Source organism: Petromyzon marinus (assembly GCF_048934315.1).
Source record: "Petromyzon marinus isolate PM22_M1 ecotype Great Lakes invasive population chromosome 85 unlocalized genomic scaffold, UKy_Petmar_22M1.pri1.0 chr85_unloc.1, whole genome shotgun sequence".
NCBI classification, from domain to species: domain Eukaryota; kingdom Metazoa; phylum Chordata; class Hyperoartia; order Petromyzontiformes; family Petromyzontidae; genus Petromyzon; species Petromyzon marinus.
This window is the reverse complement of record NW_027422646.1, coordinates 782677-807251: the sequence shown is the minus strand read 5'-3', so window position 1 is coordinate 807251 and position 24575 is coordinate 782677.

The following is a 24575-nucleotide window of genomic DNA, read 5'->3' as shown; positions in this document are numbered from 1 at the left end:
CACAGAACACTTGAATGGCTTCTCACCCGTGTGTGTTTTCTGGTGACTCTGAAGATGTGATTTATGTGCAAATGCCTTCCCACACACAGAGCAATTGAATGGCTTATCACCCGTGTGTGTTTTCTGGTGACTCTGAAGATGTGATTTCTGTGCAAATGCCTTCCCACACACAGAGCAATTGAATGGCTTCTCGCCCGTGTGAATTTTCTGGTGTCTGCTAAGAGTTGATTTCCGTGAAAATGCCTTCACACACACAGAACAATGGAATGGCTTCTCGCCCGTGTGTGCGTGGCACTGTGGAGAGTTCATCTGCTCCATGTGACTGATTCTACAGAGCAGAGTAACAGTCGCGGGTGTTGTTGAGAGTTAACGGTGCCCTCTATGCTGCGTGGATGTGTGGCTCAAATCGCCACAAAGCAAACTCTCACGAACGTCCAACCGAGACAAAGTAACGTCTCGTAAGACGGACGACACACGCGATTACCTGGTTATCCACTAACAAAGACACTTACTTGTTGATGCACGGTGTATCGATGACCCTGTAACCCGTCTAAAGAGATCGCCACGAACTCTCCCGAAGCAAAGTCGCCAACCAGTCGCCAAGCAATCGTGCTCGCCAGGCTGAGTCTCGCAGGAGAAGGGAAATCTGCAGAGCGATGGGTCGAGCGTCTATCCTCAGGAAAATTCCTCTCCAAATGGTCTTGAGGTCTGATTTTAAGCCCCTTATAACTCCCCTCTAGCATCCAAATCCTTTGTTCTCGATTTGGCCTATCATGGACTTTGCATTCAATTGTTAATTTTTACATTAACAATTGAATGCCATGATTACATCCATGATTACATTAACAATCCGCATATCAATCAACGTAGCTTAGCTAATCTGGCACATTATACTTAAACCTTAATAAGTATGTACATCCCACTGCATATTTGTACACTTCCGTTTGAATAAAGATGTACATCTCCAAGCATTATTCTGTGCTTCCTGTTACTTTGCTAATATTCACCCCGCAATGTCCTCTACACTGCTGCAAGATTTCCAGGATTTAAAAGCGAATCACAGTCTGAATTATCAACATAAAGAGTTTTATTTGGACTAAGAGGTGCATATTTACACTGTACTGACTTTGTTTCATAAATATATTTAAGGACACTCGTGTTGAGCGGGGTGTTTCTAGAAAACGAGGATGTTATGTTCTAATTTCCGTCATAAACTTTGAGTAATCATCTGAATGGTTTAGCTTTGTAAGCGTGGTTTAACATAACGTACCGCAAAAAAACATCAATCATCCATATTTAGTCTTCAGTGTGTATGTATACTCTTGTGTATGTGCTCAATATTTCTGCACGAGTTTTATATTTTGGACGTGTTTTTGTTTTGGTGTTTGCATTGAATATGGAGGTGTTACCAGCACCTCGCACCCGTCCAGAGACCTCGTGGGCCGCTGTGGTGGCTACGAGACTTCCCTCAAGGACATTGCTCTTATCCACCACAGCGTTACAGACCGGGAACGCCGACGAAGTTGAAGGTTGTTAATACAGAACTTTATTCGTGGCAGGGGAATGCCAAACAACATGGAGTGGCTCTTCATCTGAGAATGAAAACCCGTATACGTATGTGTGTGTATGTATGCAGGTACAATCGTGCGTGTTCGCATTGGAACGCAATCCTTGTGTTCGTACACTGCTGTGTATGTACACTGCTGTGTATGTCTGTATGTATGTACACCCCTGTATATGCACACTCGTGTGTGAATGCACACCGCTGTATATATATACAGTCGTGATGGGATGCACACTCTTGTGTGAATGTCTACTCGTCCATATTCTTTTTAAGGAAAGAAATGGTAGCAATAATGTACGATCAGTCATCTTTAAAAACACAAATCAGGTCTTTATTAATCTGCAACAATATCAACGTTAAAACTCGCATCGAAATCTTTATTAATTCCCTTTTTCAAACAGTTAAGGAACCAGGAAAATTATTTCACTTTCATGAATTCAACAGTTATAAAATATTCTAAAAATCAAACACGTGAACGTCTTAATCCTTCCCAATTGACGTCCTTATCGACTGAAGCCATTCGTCCACAAGTCCAAGCCATCAAACACAGGAACAACGAACGCACATTTTGAAACCGACACTTTGAAGAAGTTTTTTAAATTAAACAATAAATAAAATTAAAGAAAAATGTTTAAAATATAGGGCAACGTTATGATCACAGTCTTTCTCCAACTTTATCTCAACAAGGCCACTTAGTCACGACAGTAAAATCAGGAATTGGACCACCTCACAACCACTGTGCATCACACCACATCAACAAGTAATCCGATATGACTACAAAGCACCACCTTAACGTGACGAAGTTTAGAAGGAACTACAACACTCAAGTAGCTGTGAGAAGATGACAACACGTGGCACCTTCTACCATAAACACCACACATTTAACAGTCCCGATGATACAACCACCAGACGAAGCAACGCATCTATCGAAGTATAAAATTGTTGTCATCCTGAAATAAGTGAACACTTATGGAAATTAAAAATTAATACTTTTTTCCGAACACATCATAGAGCATTCACAACATCGCTCTAGCTTGGAGTACTGGAAATCACGGAAGTAATAATGTGTACCTTATCGATTTATCTAACAGAGACACAAACATGCACATTCCAGGACTTCAAGAGTTAACAGAAGTCCTCAAAACTTTGACCCTCCAGCCACTCCAGCAGCGATTTCTCAGTATCCACCTGCATGGGGTCGAAAGAGGAATTGTTGCCAGGAGTCATTACCTCCACTACATCCAGGCATCCCGTGTGAGTTTTCTGGTGACTGTGAAGATTTGATTTCCATGCAAATGCCTTCCCACACGCAGAGCAAGTGAATGGCTTCTCGCCCGTGTGAGTTTTCTGGTGACTGTGAAGAATTGTTTTCCGTGCAAATTCCTTCCCACACACAGAACACTTGAATGGCTTCTCACCCGTGTGTGTTTTCTGGTGACTCTGAAGATGTGATTTATGTGCAAATGCCTTCCCACACACAGAGCAATTGAATGGCTTATCACCCGTGTGTGTTTTCTGGTGACTCTGAAGATGTGATTTCTGTGCAAATGCCTTCCCACACACAGAGCAATTGAATGGCTTCTCGCCCGTGTGAATTTTCTGGTGTCTGCTAAGAGTTGATTTCCGTGAAAATGCCTTCACACACACAGAACAATGGAATGGCTTCTCGCCCGTGTGTGCGTGGCACTGTGGAGAGTTCATCTGCTCCATGTGACTGATTCTACAGAGCAGAGTAACAGTCGCGGGTGTTGTTGAGAGTTAACGGTGTCCTCTATGCTGCGTGGATGCGTGGCTCAAATCGCCACAAAGCAAACTCTCACGAACGTCCAACCGAGACAAAGTAACGTCTCGTAAGACGGACGACACACGCGATTACCCGGTTGTCCACTAACAAAGACACTTACTTGTTGATGCACGGTGTATCGATGACCCTGTAACCCGTCTAAAGAGATCGCCACGAACTCTCCCGAAGCAAAGTCGCCAACCAGTCGCCAAGCAATCGTGCTCGCCAGGCTGAGTCTCGCAGGAGAAGGGAAATCTGCAGAGCGATGAGTCGAGCGTCTATCCTCAGGAAAATTCCTCTCCAAATGGTCTTGAGGTCTGATTTTAAGCCCCTTATAACTCCCCTCTAGCATCCAAATCCTTTGTTCTCGATTTGGCCTATCATGGACTTTGCATTCAATTGTTAATTTTTACATTAACAATTGAATGCAAAGTCCATGATTACATCCATGATTACATTAACAATCCGCATATCAATCAACGTAGCTTAGCTAATCTGGCACATTATACTTAAACCTTAATAAGTATGTACATCCCACTGCATATTTGTACACTTCCGTTTGAATAAAGATGTACATCTCCAAGCATTATTCTGTGCTTCCTGTTACTTTGCTAATATTCACCCCGCAATGTCCTCTACACTGCTGCAAGATTTCCAGGATTTAAAAGCGAATCACAGTCTGAATTATCAACATAAAGAGTTTTATTTGGACTAAGAGGTGCATATTTACACTGTACTGACTTTGTTTCATAAATATATTTAAGGACACTCGTGTTGAGCGGGGTGTTTCTAGAAAACGAGGATGTTATGTTCTAATTTCCGTCATAAACTTTGAGTAATCATCTGAATGGTTTAGCTTTGTAAGCGTGGTTTAACATAACGTACCGCAAAAAAACATCAATCATCCATATTTAGTCTTCAGTGTGTATGTATACTCTTGTGTATGTGCTCAATATTTATGCACGTGTTTTATATTTTGGACGTGTTTTTTGTTACGGTAACTGCATTGATTATGGAGGTGTTACCAGCACCTCGCACCCGTCCAGAGACCTCGTGGGCCGCTGTGGTGGCTAGGAGACTTCGCTCAAGGACATTGCTCTTATCCACCACAGCGTTACCGACCGGGAACGCCGATGACGTTGAAGGTTGTTAATACAGAACTTTATTCGTGGCAGGGGAATGCCAAACAACATGGAGTGGCTCTTCTTCTGAGAATGAAAACCCGTATACGTATGTGTGTGTATGTATGCAGGTACAATCGTGCGTGTTCGCAGTGGAACGCAGTCCTTGTGTTCGTACACTGCTGTGTATGTACACTGCGTTGTATGTCTGTATGTATGTACACCCCTGTATATGCACACTCGTGTGTGAATGCACACCGCTGTATATATAAACAGTCGTGTTAGGTTACACACTCGTGTGTGCATGTCTACTCGTCCATGTTCTTTTTAAGGAAGGAAATGGTAGCAATAATGTACGATCAGTCATCTTTAAAAACACAAATCAGGTCTTCATTAATCTTTATAAATTCGATTTTTCAAACAGTTAAATAACTATGAAAATAAGTTCACTTTCATTAATTCAACAGTCAAAAAATATTCTCAATATCAAACACGTGAACGTCTTAATCCTTCCCAAAAGACGTCTATATCGACTGAATAATTGTTCACTTTTTGAATAAAGATGTACATCTCCATGCATAAATCTGTGCTACCTGTGAATTTGCTAATATTCACCCCGCAATGTCCTCTAAACTGCTGAATGTTTAAAGTATTTAAAAACAAAATACAGTCTGAAGTATCAAGATGGCTACGTCCAGTTTGATTTGGACTAAGAGGTGAAAATTTACACATTACTGACTTTTGATTTAAAGATTTCGTAACTGCAGTAATTCATAATCTTAGCTCTTTCGGAAAAGTCATCAGATGTGATGATCACCGGTTGTGTTATGGTCGAAACGTCGTGAGAATTTTTATTGTTTTATATATATTTTATTGTTTCCCTTCAACGTGACTTTACCGAAAGAGCTAAGAATATACTGACTTTGTTTCATAAATATATTTAAGGACACTCGTGTTGAGCGGGGTGTTTCTAGAAAACGAGGTGGTTATGTTCTAATTTCCGTCATAAACTTTGAGTAGTCATCTGAATGGTTTAGCTTGTAAGCGTGGTTTAACATAACGTACCGCAAAAAAGTCAATCATCACCTTTTAGTCTTCAGTGTGTATGTATACTCTTGTGTATGTGCTCAATATTTGTGCACGTGTTTTATATTTTGGACGTGTTTTTGTTACGGTAACTGCATTGAATATGGAGGTGTTACCAGCACCTCGCACCCGTCCAGAGACCTCGTGGGCCGCTGTGGTGGCTACGAGACTTCCCTCAAGGACATTGCTCTTATCCACCACAGCGTTACCGACCGGGAACGCCGATGAAGTTGAAGGTTGTTAATACAGAACTTTATTCGTGGCAGGGGAATGCCAAACAACATGGAGTGGCTCTTCTTCTGAGAATGAAAACCCGTATAGGTATGTGTGTGTGTATGTATGCAGGTACAATCGTGCGTGTTCGCAGTGGAACGCAATCCTTGTGTTCGTACACTGCTGTGTATGTACACTGCGTTCTATGTCTGTATGTATGTACACCCCTGTATATGCACACTCGTGTGTGAATGCACACCGCTGTATATATAAACAGTCGTGTTAGGATGCACACTCGTGTGTGAATGTCTACTCGTCCATGTTCTTTTAAAGGAAGGATATGGTAGCAATAATGTACGAACAGTCATCTTTAAAAACACAAATCAGGTCTTTATTAATCTGCAACAATATCAACGTTAAAACTCGCATCAAAATCTTTATTAATTCGCTTTTTCAAAGAGTTAAGGAACCAGGAAAATAATTTCACTTTCATTAATTCAACAGTTATAAAATATTCAAAAAACCAAACACGTGAACGTCTTAATCCTTCCCAATTGACGTCCTTATCGACTGAAGCCATTCATCGACAAGTCCAAGCCATCAAACACAGGAACAACGAACGCACATTCTAGAAACTGACACTTTGAAGAAGTTATTTTAATCAAACAATAAAGAAAATTAAAGAAAAATGTTTAAAATATAAGGCAACGTTATGATCACAGTCTTTCTCCAACTTTAGCTCAACAAGGCCACTTAGTCACGACAGTAAAATCAGGAATTGGACCACCTCACAACCACTGTGTATCACACAACATCAACAAGTAATCCGATATGACTACAAAGCACCACCTTAACGTGACGAAGTCTAGAATAAACTACAACACTCAAGTAGCTGTGAGAAGATGACAACACGTGGCACCTTCTACCATAAACACCACACATTTAACCGTCCCGATGATACAACCACCAGACGAAGCAACGCATCTATGGAAGTATAAAATTGTTGTCATCCTGAAATAAGTGAACACTTCTGAAGCTTAAAAGGAATTCCTTTTTATCCCAACACATCATAGAGCATTCACAACATCGCTCTAGCTTGGAGTACTGGAAATCACGGAAGTAATAATGTGTACCTTATCGATTGATCTAACAGAGACACAAACATGCACATTCCAGGACTTCAAGAGTTAACAGAAGTCCTCAAAACTTTGACCCTCCAGCCACTCCAGCAGCGATTTCTCAGCATCCACCTGCATGAGGTCGAAAGAGTAATTGTTGCCAGGACTCATTACCTCCACTACATCCAGCCATCCCGTGTGAATTTTCTGGTGACTGTGAAGATTTGATTTCCATGCAAATGCCTTCCCACACGCAGAGCAAGTGAATGGCTTCTCGCCCGTGTGTGTTTTCTGATGACTCTGAAGATGTGATTTCTGTGAAAATTCCTTCCCACACACAGAGCACCTGAATGGTTTATCACCCGTGTGTGTTTTCTGGTGACTCTGAAGATGTGATTTCTGTGAAAATGCCTTTCCACACACAGAGCACCTGAATGGCTTATCACCCGTGTGTGTTTTCTGGTGACTCTGAAGATGTGATTTCTGTGAAAATTCCTTCACACACACAGAACAATGGAATGGCTTCTCGCCCGTGTGGGCTTGGCACTGTGGAGAGTTCATCTGCTCCATGTGACTGATTCTACAGAGCAGAGTAACAGTCGCGGGTGTTGTTGAGAGTTAACGGCGCCCTCTATGCTGCGTGGATGTGTGGCTCAAATCGCCAAAAAGCAAACTCTCACGAACGTCCAACCGAGACAAAGTAACGTCTCGTAAGACGGACGACACACGCGATTACCTGGTTATCCACTAACAAAGACACTTACTTGTTGATGCACGGTGTATCGATGACCCTGTAACCCGTCTAAAGAGATCGCCACGAACTCTCCCGAAGCAAAGTCGCCAACCAGTCGCCAAGCAATCGTGCTCGCCAGGCTGAGTCTCGCAGGAGAAGGGAAATCTGCAGAGCGATGAGTCGAGCGTCTATCCTCAGTAAAATTCCTCTCCAAATGGTCTTGAGGTCTGATTTTAAGCCCCTTATAACTCCCCTCTAGCCTGGATCTATTCAGGCATTTCCCAGGCCTGGTTCTAGATGAGGCTTTGCCCAGGCCTGGTTCTAGTCGAGGCCTAGCCTAGGCCTGGTTGTAGTCGAGGCCTAGCCCAGGCCTGGTTCTAGTCGATGCCTTACCCAGGTCTGGTTCTAGTCGACGCCTAGCCCAGGCCTGGATCTAGTCGAGGCCATGCCAAGCCCTGGTTCTAGTCAAAGCATTGTCCAGGCCAGGTTCTAGTTAAAGCATTGCTCAGGTCTGGTTCTAGTCCAGGCCTGGTTCTAGTCGAGGCCTTGACCAGGCCTGGTTCTAGTCGAGGCCTTGACCAGGCCTGGTTCCAGTCGAGGCATTGCCCAGGCCTGGTTCTAGTCAAGACCTCGCCCAGGCCTGGTTCTAGTCGAGTCTTTGCCCGGGCCTGGTTGTAACCGAGGCCTAGCCCAAGGTTTGTTTAAGTCGCGGCCTAGCCCAGGCTTGTTTCTATTGGAGGCCTAGCCCGGGCTTGGTTTAAGTCGAGGCCTAGCCCAGGCTTGGTTCTAATTGAGGCCTAGCCCAGACTTGGTTTTAGTCGAGGCATAGCCCAGGGCTTGGTTCTAGTCGAGGCCTAGTCTAGGCCTGGTTCTAGTCGAGGCCTTGACCAGGCCTGGTTCCAGTCGAGGCATTGCCCAGGCCTGGTTCTAGTCAAGACCTAGCCCAGGCCTGGTTCTAGTCGAGGCTTTGCCCAGGCCTGGTTGTAACCGAGGCCTTGCCCAGGCCTGGTTCTTGACGATGCCTTGCCCAGGCCTCGTTCTAGTCGAGGCCTAGTCCACTCCTGGTTCTAGTCAAAGCCTTACCCAGGCCTGGTTCTAGGCGAGGCACCGCACCCTCAGCAGGGTCATCCTCACTTTGTGCCACGATGTTTTCCTGGCTGAGGGATTTTCCCTCCCCTAGGACCTCACAGGAATGCTCACCAAATCTGCAAACCTGTTCCTGGGGGTGGGAGATTGGATCACCGTTTTTTCCCCTAATGATGGTAATAGGTGTGGCGCTGCAGGTTACTTTTTTGATGGCGTTAAATAGAGATTTGTGATCACGGGCCACTGAGGCAGACTCCATCTCCTCAGCAACCCGCGGCCACCACCCATCCTTGCAGCGCCTCACGGCTCTCCGAACCTCCGAGCGAAGGCTGCGGTAAGCCTCCTCATTCTCTGACGTGGGATTCTGTAGCCGATGACAGTGGGCCTGTCGCTTTTTCTCAACCATCCTTAACACCTCCTCTTTCAGCTAGGGTCTCTGCGGAGGTCTGGACCGCGTACCCAAAGCAGCCATTGCAGCTGCATGAGTCAGTCCTAAACCTCGCCCATTTACCCTCGACATCAGGAGGAGTCGGGGACGATGCCAATCCCAGCCGCAAGCGATGATGAAATTCTCGCTTGCAACTTTCATCAGATGACTGAGACCAGGCCACTTTAGGTTGGAATGGGGTCCTGGGTGTACACCCACCACCGGAGTGGAAGAATGGCAGGCGCATCTTACAGATGACTAGTCGATGGTCAGAGGGCAGATCAGCTCCACGGTAGGTCCTGGTGTCAAGTACATGGGCTCGCATCCGCTGGTCCGTCACTATGTAGTCAAGCAAATGTTCTTGCTTGGACCCGGCATGCATCCATGATGTTGTGTGGATGCGCCGATGCCGGAACAGTGTGTTGGTAATTACAAGCCCATGGGCTGCACAAAAATCTAGCAGCCTCCTACCGTTGTTATTGAGCTGATCTGGCCCATGCCCTCCAATCACTCCAGACCAGGTGCCAGCATCATGACCAACTCGGGCATTGAAGTCACCCAACATGATGACTCTATCCCGAGGGGCCACTTTAGCCAGCACCTGTGACAGGAGGTCATAGAAGGCATCTGACTCATCGGCTTTGCCTGCATCCCTCCACGGATGTTCATCTTCGGTGGTGGCATAAGTAACCACGACCACCATTCCTCGCCTCCGGTTGATGGGAAGGCGAGCCAAAAGTAGCCTGGGGCTTACACTTCCCACACCTCACTGCCACGCTCCCACTCCCCCTTCATTCTTTTGTTCAGAAGAAGAGCCACACCCTGTTGTTTGGCAGTCTGCTGCCCCGAGTAGAGGACTGTCCACCCCTCAAGGTGGCAGGAACCAGAACCGGTCCACCGGACCTCCTGAATGCCACAGAGATCCAGGCGGCACCGGTCCAGCTCCCAACAGAGGAGTGGCAGGCTCTCCTCCGCAGTGAGCGTTCGAACATTCCACGTGGCCACCCGTAGTGGTTTTTCGTTGTTTCTGGAGGAGCCCCGAGGGTAGAGATTCAATCTCCTGGCTCCGCCAATTGGGGTTTGGCCAGGAGACGTCATAGACGCCTGTCCCCCCGGGGCCTCCGGCACAAGCTTATTAGTTATATACTTAATTCGCGGTTTAGTGGTAATTTATTGAAGGTGGAGGGGTTACCAGCCCCTCGCACCCGTCCAGAGCCCCCGTTTAGCCACTGTGGTGGTCACAGACGCCATGAGGGGAGGAGTCAATCACAATTGGACCTCCCCCCACAGCACTGTCCACGACAGAGTTGCCCGTCCTGCACCGTGAGGAGGTAATGAAAAGCTGTCACATGGAAAGAGCTGTGATCACGGTGATGGTGATGATGGTGGTATTAATATTTTCTGATGTTACCAAGGTTATGATGTTGCTGATGAAGTTTGCCATTGTTTGAATTAAATAATTGAAGCAATGGAGATGTTTGGAGTTACTCACATACTCAATCACACACACTCACACACTCACCACTCACACACGCACCCTCCCACGCACCCACTCACCTCACCCACTCGCCACTCATTCACTCACTCATCCACCCACTCACTTACTCACCAACTCACTCACCCACCCACGCACCCACCCACGCACTCACCAAATCACTCACTCACCCACTCACTCACCTCACTCACCCACTCACTCACCCACCCACTCACCCACTCATTCACCCACCCACCCACTCAATCACCCACCCACTCACCCAGTCACTCACCCACTCACAAACTCACTCACCCACTCAACCACCCACTCACTCACTCACCCACTCACTCACCCACCCACTCACCCACTCACTCACCCACCCACCCACACACCTACCCACTCACTCACCCACCCACCAACGCACCTACCCACTCACTCACCCACCCACCCACCCACGCACCTACCCACTCACTCACCCACCCACCCTCACACAAAACCAACCAGACACTTGTAAACTGAATGCAAATGCTTTATTTGTGTATTTACATCTGAACATTACCCAAAGAATCACTCACAGACTCACCCAGACTCACTCAGACTCACTTAACTCAGCCACAGACTCACAGACTCACCCACAGACTCACTCACAGACTCACCCACTGACTCACTCACAGACTCACCCAGACTCACTCACAGACTCACCCAAAGTTCCCACCTGTAGCCTTTCGCAGACTGTTGGGGCAAGTGCTGTTAGTAGCGAGTAGCAGAAGCACCTCACTCACCCAATACCCCACCCACTCACTCATCGACTCACTCACTCACTTACCCACAAACCCACCCACTCACTCACCCACTAAGCCACCAGCCCAGCCACTAACCCACTCACTCACCCATTCATTCACCCACCCACTCAACAACCCACTCACCAATCCACTCACTCACTCACTCACCCACTCACTCACCACCCACCCACTCACTCACCACTCACCCACTCACTCACCCAACCATTCACCCACTCTCTCACCCATTCACCCACTCACCACCCACCCACTCACTCACCTAACCCACTCACCAAGCCACTCACTCACCCATTCACCCACTCACTCACCCAGCATAATCGAGGCCTCATTCAGGCTCAACTTAGGATATGTGCGGCCTAGTTCAGGCTCTGCCTAGGATACGAGAGGCCTGGATCTAGTCAGGCATTTCCCAGGCCTGGTTCTAGATGAGGCCTTGCCCAGGCCTGGTTCTAGTCGAGGCCTTACCCAGGTCTGGGTCTAGTCGAGACCTAGTCCACTCCTGGTTCTAGTCGAGGCCTTACCCAGGCCTGGATCTAGGCGAGGCCTTGCCCAGGCCTGGATCCAGGCGATGCCTAGCCCAGGCCTGGTTCTAGTCGAGGCTTTGCCCAGGCCTAGATCTTTTCGAGGCCTAACCCAGGCTGGTTGTAGTGGAGGCCTAGCCCAGCGTCCATTCTAGTCGAGGCCTAGCCCAGGCTTGGTTCTAATGGAGGCCTAGCCCAGGCTTGGTTCAATTGGAGGCATTTCCCTGGGCTTGGTTCTAGTTGAGGCCTAGCCCAGGGTTCGTTCTAGAGGAGGTCTAGCCCAGGCTTGGTTCTAGAGGAGGCCTAGCCCAGGGTTCTTTCTAGTCGAGGCCTAGCCCAGGCTTGGTCGTAGTGGAGGCATAGCCCAGGCCTGGTTCTAGTCGAGCGCTAGCCCAGGCCTGGATCTAGTCGAGGCCTAGTCCAGGCCTGGTTCTAGTCGAGGTCTAGTCCAGGCCTGGTTCTAGTCGAGGCCTTGACCAGGCCTGGTTCTAGTCGAGGCATTGCTCAGGCCTGGTTCTCGTCGAGGCCTGATTGAGGCTCAACTTAGGATATGTGCGGCCTAGTTCAGGCTCAACCTAGGATACGAGAGGCCTGGATCTAGTCAGGCCTTGCTCTGGCCTGGTTCTAGGTGAGGCCTAGTCCAGGCCTGGATCTAGTCTCGGCTTTGCTCAGGCATGGTTCTAGTCGAGGCCTAGTCCAGGCCTGGTTCTAGTCGAGGCCTTGACCAGGCCTGGTTCTAGTCAAAGCATTGCCCAGGCCTGGTTCTAGTCGAGGCCTAGCCCAGGACTGGTTCTAGTCAAGGCTTTGCCCAGGCCTGGTTCTAGTGGATGCCTAGCCCAGACCTAGTTCTAGTCGAGGCTTTGCCCAGGCCTATATCTATTCGAGGCCTAACCCAGGCTAGGTTCTATTGGAGGCCTAGCCCAGGATTGGTGTTAGTCGAGGCCTAGCCCAGGCTTGGTTCTATTGGAGGCCTAGCCCAGGCTTGGCTCTAGTCGAGGCCTAGCCCAGGCTGTTGAGCCTTCCTCCGCCTGCGCCGCCTTCGTCGTAGCGGGCAGCCTGCTGTGCCACTCACTCACCTCACCCACTCACCACTCACCTCACCCATCCACTCACTCATCCATTCACCACTCACCCATCCACTCACGACTCACCCACTCATCCACTCACTCACCCATCCCCTCACCCACCCATTCACCACTCACTCACCCATCCACTCACTCACTCTCACTCACCCATCCACTCACCACTCACTCACCCATCCACTCACCACTCACTCACCCACCCATTCACCACTCACCTCACCCACCCACTCACCCATTCACCACTCACCTCACCCACTCACCACTCACTTCACCCATCCACTCACTCATCCATTCACCACTCACCCATCCACTCACGACTCACCCACCCATCCACTCACTCACCCATCCCCTCACCCACCCATTCACCACTCACCTCACCCACCCATTCACCACTCACTCACCCATCCACTCACTCACTCTCACTCACCCATCCACTCACCCATCCACTCACCACTCACTCACCCATCTACTCACCACTCACTCACCTCACCACCCACTCACGACTCACCCACTCACCCACCCATCCACTCACCACTCACCCATCCACTCACCTCACCCACTCACCCATCCACTCACTCACCTCACCCACCCATTCACGACCCATCCACTCACCCACTCACCCATCCACTCACTCACCCATCCACTCACCCCACCACTCACGACTCACCCGCCTATCCACTCACCAACCCATCCACTCACCACTCACCCATCCACTCACCTCACCCACCCATTCACGACCCATCCACTCACCCCACCCACTCACCACTCACCCATCCACTCACCACTCACCCATCTACTCACCACTCACCACTCACCCATCCACTCACCACTCACCCACCCACTCACGACCCATCCACTCACTCATCCACTCACCACTCACCCACCCATCCACTCACCACTCAGCTCACCCACCCACTCACCACTCACCTCACCCACCCACTCACGACTCACCCATCCACTCACCACTCACCCACCCATCCACTCACCACCCACTCACGACTCACCCACTCACTCACCACTCAATCACCCATCCACTCACGACTCACCCACTCACCCACCCACCCACCCAGAGAAAGCTGGGAGTCTGTGTGGTAGTGAATTTTATTCAGATTTAATAATGGCCAGTTCACAGTCTGTGTGTGTACCTGTGTGTCTGTGTGTGTGTCTGTCTGTGTGTCTGTCTTCTGTCTGTGTGTGTCTGTGAGTCTGTCTGTGTGTCTGTCTGTGTGTAACTGTGTGTGTGTGCGTATGTCTGTCTGTGTGTGACTGTACGTCTGTGTGTGTGACTGTGTGTGTCTGTCTGTGTGTGTGACTGTCTGTGTGTACGTCTGTGTGTGTACGTCTGTGTTTGTGTCTGTCTTCTGTCTGTGTGTCTGTGAGGCTGTCTGTGTGTGTGTCTGTGTGTCTGTGTGTGTGTGCGTGTGTGACTGTGTGTGAATGTGTGTGTGTACGTCTGTGTGTGTGTGTACGTCTGTGTGTGTGACTGTGTGTGACTGTGTGTGTCTGTGTGTGTGTCTGTGTGTGTGTCTGTGTGTGAGTGTCTGTGTGTGTGTCTGTGTGTATGTGTGTCTGTGTGTGTCTGTGTGTCTGTGTGTGTGTACGTCTGTGTGTCTGTGTGTGTCTGTGTATGTGTCTGTGTGTCTGTGTGTGTGTGACTGTGTGTGTGTCTGTGTGTGTCTGTGTCTGTGTGTGTCTGTGTACGTCTGTATGTGTCTGTGTATGTGTCTGTGTGTATGTGTCTGTGTGTGTGTGTCTGTGTCTGTGTGTGTGTCTGTGTGTGTGTCTGTGTGTGTGTCTGTGTGTATGTGTGTCTGTGTGTGTCTGTATGTGTCTGTGTGTGTGACTGTGTGTGTGACTGTGTGTGTATCTGTGTGTGTCTGTGTGTGTCTGTATGTGTCACCCACTCATCCACCCACCAACTCACTCACCCACCCACGCACCCACCCACGCACTCACCCACTCACTCACTCACCCACTCACTCACTCACCCACCCACCCACTCAATCACCCACCCACTCACCCAGTCACTCACCCACTCACAAACTCACTCACCCACTCACCCACCAACTCACTCACCCACCCACGCACCCACCCACGCACTCACCCACTCACTCACTCACCCACTCACTCACCCACCCACTCAATCACCCACCCACTCACGCAGTCACTCACCCACTCACAAACTCACTCACCCACTCACCCACCCACTCACCCACTCACTCACCCACCCACCCACGCACCTACCCACTCACCCACTCACTCACTCACCCACCCACCCTCACACAAAACCAACCAGACACTTGTAAACTGAATGCAAATGCTTTATTTGTGTATTTACATCTGAACATTACCCAAATATCCACTCACAGACTCAGCCAGACTCACTCAGACTCACTTAACTCAGCCACAGACTCACTCACAGACTCACCCACAGAGTCACTCACAGACTCACCCACAGACTCACTCACAGACTCACCCAAAGCTCCCACCTGTAGCCTTTCGCAGACTGTTGGGGCAAGTGCTGTTAGTAGCGGGTAGCAGCAGCACCTCACTCACCCAATACCCCACCCACTCACTCATCGACTCACTCACTTACCCACAAACCCACCCACTCACTCACCCACTAAGCCACCAGCCCAGCCACTAACCCACTCACTCACCCATTCATTCACCCACCCACTCAACAACCCACTCACTCACCACTCACCCACTCACTCACCCACTCACTCACCCACCCATTCACCCACTCTCTCACCCATTCACCCACTCACCACCCACCCACCCACTCACCCACCCACTCACCAACCCACTCACTCACCCACTCACTCACCCAGCATAATCGAGGCCTCATTCAGGCTCAACTTAGGATATGTGCGGCCTAGTTCAGGCTCAGCCTAGGATACGAGAGGCCTGGATCTAGTCAGGCATTTCCCAGGCCTGGCTCTAGATGAGGACTTGCCCAGGCCTGGTTCTAGTCGAGGCCTAGAGTTACATACTCAATCACACACACTCACACACTCACCACTCACAATCACTCATCACACACTCATCACCCACTCACTCATTCACCCACTCATCACTCACTCACCCTCCCACGCACCCACTCACCTCACCCACTCGCCACTCATTCACTCACTCACCAACTCACTCACCCACCCACGCACCCACCCACACACTCACCCACTCACTCACTCACCCACCCACTCACTCACCCACCCACCCACGCAATCACCCACCCACTCACCCAGTCACTCACTCACTCACCCACTCAACCACCCACTCACTCACCCACCCACTCACTCACCCACCCACGCACCTACCCACTCACTCACCCACCCACCCTCACACAAAACCAACCAGACACTTGTAAACTGAATGCAAATGCTTTATTTGTGTATTTACATCTGAACATTACCCAAATAATCACTCACAGACTCACCCAGACTCACTTAACTCAGCCACAGACTCACTCACAGACTCACCCACAGAGTCACTCACAGACTCACCCACAGACTCACTCACAGACTCACCCACAGACTCACTCACAGACTCACCCAAAGCTCCCACCTGTAGCCTTTCGCAGACTGCTGGGGCAAGTGCTGTTAGTAGCGAGTAGCAGCAGCACCTCACTCACCCAATACCCCACCCACTCACTCATCGACTCACTCACTCACTTACCCACAAATCCACCCACTCACTCACCCACTAAGCCACCAGCCCAGCCACTTACCCACTAACTCACCCATTCATTCACCCACCCACTCAACAACCCACTCACCAACCCACTCACTCACCACTCACCCACTCACTCACCCACCCATTCACCCACTCTCCCACCCATTCACCCACTCACCACCCACCCACTCACTCACCCAGCATAATCGAGGCCTCATTCAGGCTCAACTTAGGATATGTGCGGCCTAGTTCAGGCTCAGCCTAGGATACGAGAGGCCTGGATCTAGTCAGGCATTTCCCAGGCCTGGTTCTAGATGAGGCCTTGCCCAGGCCTGGATCTAGTCGAGGCCTGGTTCTAGTCGAGGCCTAGCCTAGGCCTGGTTTTAGTCGAGGCCTAGCCCAGGCCTGGATCTAGTCGAGGCCTTGCCCAGCCCTGGCTCTAGTCAAAGCATTGCCCAGGCCTAGTTCTAGTCGAGGCCTTGCCGAGGCCTGGTTCTAGTCGAGGCATTGCCGAGGCCTGGTTCTAGTCGAGGCCTGATTCAGGCTCAACTTAGGATATGTGCAGCCTAGTTCAGGCTCAGCCTAGGATACGAGAGGCCTGGATCTAGTTGAGGCCTTGCCTTGACCTGGTTCTAGGTGAGGCCTAGTCCAGGCCTGGATCTAGTCGAGGCCTTGCCCAGGCCTGGTTCTAGTCGAGGCCTTGACCAGGCCTGGTTGTAGTCAAAGAATTGCCCAGGCCTGGTTCTAGTCGAGGCCTTGCCCAGGCTTGGAACTAGTCGAGGCCTAGTCCAGGCCTGGTGCTAGACGAGGTCTTGGCCAGGACAGGTTCCAGTTGAGGCATTTCCCAGGCCTGGTTCTAGTCGAGGCCTAGCCAAGGCCTGGTTCTAGTCGAGATCTTGCTCTAGCCTGTTTCTAGTCGAGGCCTAGCCCAGGGCTGGTTCTAGTCGAGGCATTGCCGAGGCCTGGTTCTAGTCGAGGCCTGATTCAGGCTCAACTTAGGATATGTGCAGCCTAGTTCAGGCTCAGCCTAGGAAACGAGAGGCCTGGAACTAGTCAGGCCTTGCCCTGACCTGGTTCTAGGTGAGGCCGAGTCCAGGCCTGGATCTAGTCGAGGCCTTGCCCAGGCCTGGCTCTAGTCGAGGCCTTGCCCAGGCCTGGTTCTAGTCGAGGCCTTGACCAGGCCTGGTTCTAGTCAAAGAATTGCCCAGGCCTGGTTCTAGTCGAGGCCTTGCCCAGGCTTGGTACTAGTCGAGGCCTTGTCCAGGCCTGGTTCTAGACGAGGCCTTGACCAGGCCTGGTTCCAGTTGAGGCATTGCCCAGACCTGGTGCTAGTCGAGGCCTAGCCCAGGCCTGGTTCTAGTCGAGACCTTGCTCTAGCCTGTTTCTAGTCGAGGCCTAGCCCAGGACTGGTTCAAGTCGAACAATAAAGAAAATTAAAGAAAAATGTTTAAAATATAGGACAACGTTATGATCACGGTCTTTCTCCAACTTTAGCTCAACAAGGCCACTTAGTCACGACAGTAAAATCAGGAATTGGACCACCTCACAACCACTGTGCATCACACCACATCAACAAGTAATCCGATATGACTACAAAGCACCACCTTAACGTGACGAAGTCTAGAATAAACTACAACACTCAAGTAGCTGTGAGAAGATGACAACACGTGGCACCTTCTACCATAAACACCACACATTTAACAGTCCCGATGATACAACCACCAGACGAAGCAAAGCATCTATGGAAGTATAAAATTGTTGTCATCCTGAAATAAGTGAACACTTCTGGAGCTTAAAAGGAATTCCTTTTTATCCCAACACATCATAGAGCATTCACAACATCGCTCTAGCTTGGAGTACTGGAAATCACGGAAGTAATCATGTGTACCTTATCTATTGATCTAACAGAGACACAAACATGCACATTCCAGGACTTCAAGAGTTAAGAGAAGTCCTCAAAACGTTGACCCTCCAGCCACTCCAGCAGCGATTTCTCAGCATCCACCTGCATGAGGTCGAAAGAGTAATTGTTGCCAGGACTCATTACCTCCACTACATCCAGGCATCCCGTGTGAGTTTTCTGGTGACTGTGAAGATTTGATTTCCATGCAAATGCCTTCCCACACGCAGAGCAAGTGAATGGCTTCTCGCCCGTGTGAGTTTTCTGGTGTCTGCTAAGAGTTGATTTCCGTGCAAATGCCTTCACACCCACAGAACAATGGAATGGCTAACAGAGACACAATCATGCACATTCCAGGACTTCAAGAGTTAACAGAAGTCCTCAAAACTTTGATCTTCCAGCCACTCCAGCAGCCATTTCTCAGTATTCACTTGCATGGGGTCGAAAGAGGAATTGTGGTCAGGGCTCATTACATCCAGCAATCTCTCAGGATCCAACTGCATGAGGTCGAAAGAGGAATTGTTGCCAGGAGTCATTACATCCACTACATCCAGGCATCTCTCAGGATCCACCTGAATAGGGTCGACAGATGCATTACACCTTTTGATTTCACTTCACTCTCATTGCAGATCTTCGCATGCTTGTTTCGGGGTGATGACCGTGTCCTCTCCAACGGAAAACAATTGAATGGCTTCTCACCCGTGTGTGTTTTCTGGTGTCTGTTAAGAGTTGTTTTCCGTGCAAATGCCTTCCCACACACAGAGCAATTGAATGGCTTCTCACCCGTGTGTATTTTCTTGTGAGTATTAAGATTTGATTTCTGTGCAAATGCCTTCCCACACACAGAGCACTTGAATGGCTTCTCGCCCGTGTGTGTTTTCTGGTGTCTGTTAAGAATTGTTTTCCGTGCAAATGCCTTCCCACACACAGAGCACTTGAATGACTTCTCACCCGTGTGTATTTTCTTGTGAGTATTAAGATTTGATTTCTGTGCAAATGCCTTCCCACACACAGAGCACTTGAATGGCTTCTCGCCCGTGTGTATTTTCTTGTGAGTGTTAAGATTTGATTTCTGTGCAAATGCCTTCCCACAGACAGAGCACTTGAATGGCTTCTCACCAGTGTGTATTTTCTCGTGAGTGTTAAGATTAGATTTATATGCAAATGCCTTCCCACACCCAGAGCACTTGAATGGCTTCTCGCCCGTGTGTATTTTCTTGTGAGTGTTAAGATTTGATTTCTGTGCAAATGCCTTCCCACACACAGAGCAATTGAACGGCTTCTCGCCCGTGTGTATTTTCTTGTGAGTGTTAAGATTTGATTTCTGTGCAAATGCATTCCCACACGCAGAGCACTTGAATGGCTTCTCGCCCATGTGTGTTTTCTTGTGAGTGTTAAGATTTGATTTCTGTGCAAATGCCTTCCCACACACAGAGCAATTGAACGGCTTCTCGCCCGTGTATGCGTGGCACGGTTTAGAGTTAATCTGCTCCATGTGACTGATTCTACAGAGCAGAGTAAAAGTCGCGGGTGTTGTTGAGAGTTAACGGCGCCCTCTAAGCTGCATGGCTCAAATCGCCAAAAAGCAAACTCTCACGAACGTCCAACCGAGACACAGTAACGCCCCGTAAGACGGACTACACACGCGATTACCGGGCTATCCACTAACAAAGACACTTACTTGTTGATGCACGGTGTATCGATGACCCTGTAACCCGTCTAAAGAGATCGCCACGAACTCTCCCGAAGCAAAGTCGCCAACCAGTCGCCAAGCAATCGTGCTCTCCAGGCTGAGTCTCGCAGGAGAAGGGAAATCTGCAGAGGGATGAGTCGAGGGTCTATCCTCAGAAAAATTCCTCTCCAAATGATCTTGAGGTCTGATTTTAAGCCCCTTATAACTCCCCTCTAGCATCCAAATCCTTTGTTCTCGATTTGTCCTATCATGGACTTTGCATTCAATTGTAGATTTGTAACATTTACAATCCGCATATAAATCAACAACGCTTAGCTAATCTGGCCATTTAGATTAAACCTTACTATGTATGTACATCCCACTGCATAATTGCACGCTTCCGTCTGAATAAAATGTACATCTCCATGCATAATTCCGTGCTTCCTGTTGATTTGCTAATATTCACCCCGCAATGTCCTCTACACTGCTGCAAGTTTAAAGGATTAAACAACGACATATAGTCTAAAGAATCAAAATGCCGTTGTCCAGTTTGATTTGGACAACGAGGTGCAAATTTACAGTGTACTGACTTTGTTTCATAAATATATTGAAGGACACTCGTGTTGAGCGAGTTGTTTCTAGAAAACGAGGTTGATATGTTAGAATTTCCGTCATAAACTGAGAGTAGTCATCTCAAAGTATGTATGTACACCCTTATGTATGTACGTCCTTATTGACTGAAGCCATTCTTCCACAAGTCCAAGCCATCAAACACAGGAACAACGAACGCACATTCTGAAACCGACACTTTGAAGTAGTTTTTTTTTATTAAACAATGACTAAAAATTAAGAAAAATGTTTAAAATATAGGGCAACGTTATGACCACAGTCTTTCTCCAACTTTAGCTCAACAAGGCCACTTAAATTTTGATTTAAAGCTTTCGTGACTGCAGTAATTCATATTCTTAGTTTTTTCCGGTAAAGTCACGTTGAAGAGAAACAACAGAATAACAAAATATATATAAAACTTAGTCATGACAATAAAATCAGGAATTGGACCACCTCACAACCACTGTGCATCACACCACATCAACAAGTAATCCGATATGACTACAAAGCACCACCTTAACGTGACGAAGTCTAGAATAAACTACAACACTCAAGTAGCTGTGAGAAGATGACAACACGTGGCACCTTCTACCACAAACACCACACATTTAAACAGTCCCGATGATACAACCACCAGAGGAAGCAACGCATCTATGGAAGTATAAAATTGTTGTCATCCTGAAATAAGTGAACACTTCTGGAGCTTAAAAGGAATTCCTTTTTATCCGAACACATCATAGAGCATTCACAACATCGCTCTAGCTTGGAGTACTGGAAATCACGGAAGTAATAATGTGTACCTTATCGATTTATCTAACAGAGACACAAACATGCACATTCCAGGACTTCAAGAGTTAACAGAAGTCCTCAAAACTTTGACCCTCCAGCCACTCCAGCAGCGATTTCTCAGCATCCACCTGCATGAGGTCGAAAGAGTAATTGTTGCCAGGAGTCATTACCTCCACTACATCCAGGCATCCCGTGTGAGTTTTCTGGTGACTGTGAAGATTTGATTTCCATGCAAATGCCTTCCCACACGCAGAGCAAGTGAATGGCTTCTCGCCCGTGTGAGTTTTCTGGTGACTGTGAAGAATTGTTTTCCGTGCAAATTCCTTCCCACACACAGAACACTTGAATGGCTTCTCACCCGTGTGTGTTTTCTGGTGACTCTGAAGATGTGATTTATGTGCAAATGCCTTCCCACACACAGAGCAATTGAATGGCTTATCACCAGTGTGTGTTTTCTGGTGACTCTGAAGATGTGATTTCTGTGCAAATGCCTTCCCACACACAGAGCAATTGAATGGCTTCTCGCCCGTGTGAATTTTCTGGTGTCTGCTAAGAGTTGATTTCCGTGAAAATGCCTTCACACACACAGAACAATGGAATGGCTTCTCGCCCGTGTGTGCGTGGCACTGTGGAGAGTTCATCTGCTCCATGTGACTGATTCTACAGAGCAGAGTAACAGTCGCGGGTGTTGTTGAGAGTTAACGGTGCCCTCTATGCTGCGTGGATGTGTGGCTCAAATCGCCACAAAGCAAACTCTCACGAACGTCCAACCGAGACAAAGTAACGTCTCGTAAGACGGACGACACACGCGATTACCTGGTTATCCACTAACAAAGACACTTACTTGTTGATGCACGGTGTATCGATGACCCTGTAACCCGTCTAAAGAGATCGCCACGAACTCTCCCGAAGCAAAGTCGCCAACCAGTCGCCAAGCAATCGTGCTCGCCAGGCTGAGTCTCGCAGGAGAAGGGAAATCTGCAGAGCGATGAGTCGAGCGTCTATCCTCAGGAAAATTCCTCTCCAAATGGTCTTGAGGTCTGATTTTAAGCACCTTATAACTCCCCTCTAGCATCCAAATCCTTTGTTCTCGGTTTGGCCGATCATGGACTTTGCATTCAATTGTAGATTTGTAACTTTTACAATCCGCATATAAATCAACAAAGCTTAGCTAATCTGGCCATTTAAATTAAACCTTAATAAGTATGTACATCCCACTGCATAATTGTACGCTTCCGTTTGAATAAAATGTACATCTCCATGCATAATTCCGTGCTTCCTGTTGATTTGCTAATATTCACCCCGCAATGTCCTCTACACTGCTGCAAGTTTAAAGGATTAAACAACGACACATAGTCTAAAGAATCAAAATGCTGTTGTCCAGTTTGATTTGGACATCGAGGTGCAAAATTACAGTTTACTGACTTTGTTTCATAAATATCTTGAAGGACACTCGTGTTGAGCGAGGTGTTTCAAGAAAACGAGGATGTTATGTTATAATTTCCGTCATAAACTTTGAGTAGTCATCTCAAAGTATGTATGTACACCCCTGTATATGCACACTCGTGCGTGAATGCACACCGCTGTATATATACAGTCGTGTTAGGATGTACACTCGTGTGTGCATGGCTACTTGTCCATGTTCTTTTTAAGGAAGGAAGTGGTAGCAATAATGTACGATCAGTCATCTTTAAGAACACAAATCAGGTCTTTATTAATCTTTATTAATTCGCTTTTTCAAACAGTTAAGGAACTATGAAAATAATTTTACTTTAATTAATTCAAAAGTCATAAAATATTCTCAAAATCAAACACGTGAACGTCTTACTCCTTCCCAATTGACGTCTATATCGACTGAAGCCATTCGTCCACAAGTCCAAGCCATCAAACACAGGAACAACGAACGCACATTCTGAAACCGACACTTTGAAGAAGTTTTTTTTTATTAAACAATGACTAAAAATTAAGAAAAATGTTTAAAATATAGGGAAACGTTATGATCACAGTCTTTCTCCAACTTTAGCTCAACAAGGCCATTTAGTCATGACAGTAAAATCAGGAATTGGACCACCTCACAACCACTGTGCATCACACCACATCAACAAGTAATCCGATATGACTACAAAGCACCACCTTAACGTGACCAAGTCTAGAATAAACTACAACACTCAAGTAGCTGTGAGAAGATGACAACACGTGGCACCTTCTACCATAAACACCACACATTTAACAGTCCCGTTGATACAACCACCAGACGAAGCAACGCATCTATGGAAGTATAAAATTGTTGTCATCCTGAAATAAGTGAACACTTCTGAAGCTTAAAAGGAATTCCTTTTTATCCCAACACATCATAGAGCATTCACAACATCCCTCTAGCTTGGAGTACTGGAAATCACGGAAGTAATGTGTACCTTATCGATTGATCTAACAGAGACACAAACATGCACATTCCAGGACTTCAAGAGTTAACAGAAGTCCTCAAAACTTTGACCCTCCAGCCACTCCAGCAGCGATTTCTCAGCATCCACCTGCATGAGGTCGAAAGAGTAATTGTTGCCAGGACTCATTACCTCCACTACATCCAGGCATCCCGTGTGAGTTTTCTGGTGACTGTGAAGATTTGATTTCCATGCAAATGCCTTCCCACACACAGAGCAAGTGAATGGCTTCTCGCCCGTGTGAGTTTTCTGGTGACTGTGAAGAATTGTTTTCCGTGCAAATGCCTTCCCACACACAGAACACTTGAATGGCTTCTCGCCCGTGTGTGTTTTCTGATGACTCTGAAGATGTGATTTCTGTGAAAATTCCTTCCCACACACAGAGCATTTGAACGGCTTCTCGCCCGTGTGTGTTTTCTGGTGACTCTGAAGATGTGATTTCTGTGCAAATGCCTTCCCACACACAGAGCAATTGAATGGC